The 4,323-nt window shown below is 37.9% G+C and overlaps 1 non-coding gene across 1 annotated transcript; it reads right to left on the reverse strand.

Moving 5' to 3' along the window:
* Positions 1-653: 653 nt before the first annotated feature.
* LOC112261766 lies at positions 654-706 on the reverse strand. The gene has a single exon (XR_002955207.1). It is a non-coding gene; the product is annotated as a U7 small nuclear RNA (small nuclear RNA).
* Between the last annotated feature and the right edge of the window lie 3,617 nt (positions 707-4,323).

The following is a 4,323-nucleotide window of genomic DNA, read 5'->3' on the forward strand; positions in this document are numbered from 1 at the left end:
TTGCTCTGTGTATTTCTCAAGGAGAAAGTCTCCACTTCTATGTCAATGATAATATAAACAAAAACACTATAGTAAATACTAGGGTAATGTCTGCAAAACCAGTAAATACTACAGTATATTACAATAAACAAATACACTACATTAATTACTATAGTATATGCTACAGTTTTCTTTTACTACAGTATTTATACTATAGTTAACTGTAAATAATATAGTATACTACAGTAAATACTACAATATTGTCGGCAAAACACTAAAATGAATACTGTGGTTGTCATACCATAGTATACTACAGTATTTTTTCATGTGGGAGAGAATGGGATTCTGTACTATGCATATCAACTCATGCAGTCCAGAGTAAGTGTAAATCCCCTGAACTTTATTCTACCTCATCTTCCAAATGGACAACTACAGTATTCCTGCTGTTAGACAGCAGCTGTTTACCGCCAGTTCAATACAGAAGTTCAATAAGTACCCGTCTCAACCATTCTGAAACACTTCAAGGCCAAAATCAATCAATACAAATAATAACAGAACTCAAGTTTCTTATCCATGAATTTATCCATGAATTTATTTACTTTTACTTTAACCTAGGTTATACTCCCACAGAAGGCAGTGTTTTTGCAGATTGTAATTTAATAGTGGTTGTATTTGAGGGTTTCTCCTTGAGTAAACCTACTAGAGAAATACTAAAAGAGCAAATTTCCCATAACATGTAGGACTGGAGTCTGAACAGATTATTATTATTTTTTTAATTTATTTTTTTGGGGAAAAATAATTTTTATTTTCAATGAACAGATACTGTAGTTGTAGTTCAGCACTCAACTCTTTTCTATAACATGAACAGAAAATAATGTGGTATATACTTGGCATGTAGGTTTCTAACTTATGGGTGGCACAAATTGGGATATGGGGGAGGGGAATGGGCAGAATATATGCAAATTAATTAGTGTAGTATTTACTATAGAGTTTTTTTGCAGATAATAATTAAGTATTTATTATAGTATTCTACAGCATTCTATAGTAGGTACTATTTTATTTTTTATTTAAACTTTACTTCACTAAGCAAGTCCTTTAAGAACAAATTCTTATTTACAATGACAGCCTACCCCGGCCAAACCCGGACGATGCTGGGCCAATTGTGCGCCGCCCTATGGGACTCCCAATTAAGGCCAGATGTGATACAGCCTGGAATAAACCAGGGACTATAGTGACGGCTCTTGCACTGAGATGCAGTGCCTTAGACCACTGCGCCACTCGGGAGTCCACACGTGATCTAGGGATAGTGTGTAGAATAATATTCTATAGTATACTACAGCATTCTATAATCAGTGCTATAGTATTCTATGGAAACTAAAGTATTTTCTTCTGTGGGATATTTATTCTCTCTCTCTCTGTGTTTCTATCCTTAGGTATAGTTGGGTGGTAAAAGCACCTAGCTGTATTTGTTTATTTCCACAAGATGGCACTATCCCTTTAAGAGATCAATAATTAATGTGGGGGTTCTGGGATACAGTAGCACATGCACAATGGGATCCTCGTTGGTAGTAGCCGGGCTGCCTGAGAGTGTTTAGTGTCCATCATGGCTTCTCGTGAAATGTATTATTAAATATTGACTCTTGATGCAGCTTTATGCAATTATGTAAACATGCCTCCTTTGCAATGTTCGCTTTGTAATATTTGTTCAGGATGATCAACATAGACTGTTGATGTTTGCAGATTTGTAATTGGGTGGCTAACTACTGCTAGTTACATCCAGTTGCTCTCGGACCACGTTGTGGAGTTTTACAAGATATCATAAAGTGAGAATTACAATTAAAGTTGAATGTTTATTAATAGTGATCTTCCGTTTTGAGGGAAACTATTATCGTTGCTGTGATAATGACATTCATAGTGTTTATTGTTTTCCTAATGCTAGGACACGTGATGTTGACCTGTCCGAAGTGTGCATCTGTAGTAGCACATGGACAGTGTTGTAATCATTTATTTGTTTAAAGATTAGATGTACTCTTTCATTTCATGCAAGACTGTAATTTTGACAAGGTTATTGTGAACTATTAACACGGCTATCTTAGTTTGTGTTTTGTTTTGTTTTCTTGTTTTACAGAAATAGGCCTCTGCCATTTTTTGGTGCACTTTGGCTAGATACACTTTGTTTCGTGATTGGATTCACTGATAAAGTAGTAGCTCTAGAGTTTAGTTGACTCTTTGCACTTTTGCTTCTGGTAATTCAAGCGTATTCAGTAAGCAGGTTAGCTGAGACAGTAAAGTAATTCCTTATTATTGTAGTCTATTTCAAATTGATTAAAATAACTTTCCAATGGATTCTGTTTCCATTACCAGGGACAGTTTTCAGAATAAACAACCCCAAAGATATTTCTGTGTCCTGTGCTGGGTTTACTTTTGCCAGGCTACGCTTATCACCGTCACTCTGAGGGCTCTATTTTTGGCTAGCATTAAGCAGGGGCTCAGCCTTGGAAACGGCATATGAAAGGTGACAGTCTAGCGAATCCAACAGGTGTGGTTTCATCTTGCTGTGATATTCTCAGACGGATTTCGAGATCTCAACATGAAAAAATCCAAAAAATGATTTCATAGGATTGAAACGAGACCATTTCCTTTTGGTCACAGATGGATGAAATCCCGGTGTGCTTAAAGCTGAAGTTGCAACGAGTCTGCAGATATTTGAATGGTGTCTTTGCGCCGCTCAGTGGATGTTTAGGTGAAAGGTATCTGTCGTCAGTTATATGAAATGGTGCCAATATTGTACTGTCGCTAATTATGATCATATGTATACAGTCAAGAGAAAGGTGAAATTCTCATAGTTATAATTTGATTTGTACTACATTTAGAAATCATTTGTAATTTCAAGCTCTTTTGCCCACTTTTTTGAAATGTTCATAATATTTGTACAATGTACTTGAGCTTGTGTCCTCAAAAGTGAGTACACCCCAGCAATTTATAACTATTTTTTACCAGAAAGGCTTTTCGAGAATTATACCGCAGTATGTTTATGGCCATGTCATGAAAAAGAATAACATTTTGGTTATGTCTATTTAGGCAGCAATATCAATCGATCAAGTGTTTTTTTAAAATGTGTGCTAAAGCGGCAATAGAAAGGATGCCTCTTTACACTAACGCCAGGAGCGCATTCAGCAGGACAAAACATTTTGGAATGTTCAGACAGTAGAACAAACTTGCCTCTCCGACATGTGGAACAAGGAATCATGTCGGCCTCTATTCACGGCATTTCTATCGGCGACGTTCAACAACGGAACGGAACTGAACATCTAGACCACCCCAGGCCATGGAGACGTACGTCTTATCATGTCAAACACCTGTTTCTTACTGCCATAGACACATATTACTTATCTGAAGCTATGTGACTGTGTAATGTGGGAACTGATCCTTCTATGAACTGTACTGTATGTACTGTATCAAAACCAACAACTGGTAGAGCAACAGCCATGCATCAAAGCTTTATTACACTTTGTTCCCAGCGGCCAGTTCTGCTCCACTTCATGGCTCTCAACCCTGGCAACTGTGGATGATACATAGCCCAGTCTTGGCTAAACTTAACGCTTTTCAATAAAATATGACCTAATAATTCACTGTGAATTATTCATGGACACTGTTCATAAGATCCCGAGGTTTGCGGTTCGGGCGTGAGCTGCTATTGAAATTCTCTCCATTGTTTTTCTCTCCTTTCCCCCAGACATTGGAAATGTCCATCTATTAGTCAGCGCCCTGCCCGTCCTCTCACCCATGGCCACAATTCATTTCAACATGTTTATAACCTTCTAGCTAGATTCACAAGCTGAGAAAGAAAACAACCTTTCACTTAATGCCAGTTCTATTACTGGGCTGCTGAGAGTATTAAACATTACGTATTGGGCTAATATTCTATCGAAATGCTGGCTGCGCATGTCCACAGAAAGGTGGCAAAGGGCCAGGTATTTGGGTCTTGATCCAATTGGATTCAGATGTATTAATATTATCAAACTCTTCTTTATTGCTTTGAAAATCTATTTTTTTCCTGTGTGTGTGTGTGTGTGTGGGGGAGGGTTCAGGTATGATGGGGAAAGCACAGTGTACACAGCATTTGGTTGGTGGGGTTGTTTAGTGATGAATCGCTAGTGGGGATATCTGACAGAGAGGTTGTGTATAATTTGGCGCTCAGAGATAAGTGTGTTCTACTAGTTGGTTGGCTGCAGTCCTTCAAAGAACAGGGTCAGGAACTGAGATTGGTAGCAGTTTAATTGTGCAGTCACACCCCAAACCCAGTGTCTCAGTGGAATATTTTACAGTAATGTAGCCTGCATC

Source organism: Oncorhynchus tshawytscha, linkage group LG01 (assembly GCF_018296145.1).
Source record: "Oncorhynchus tshawytscha isolate Ot180627B linkage group LG01, Otsh_v2.0, whole genome shotgun sequence".
Taxonomy (NCBI): Eukaryota; Metazoa; Chordata; class Actinopteri; order Salmoniformes; family Salmonidae; genus Oncorhynchus; species Oncorhynchus tshawytscha.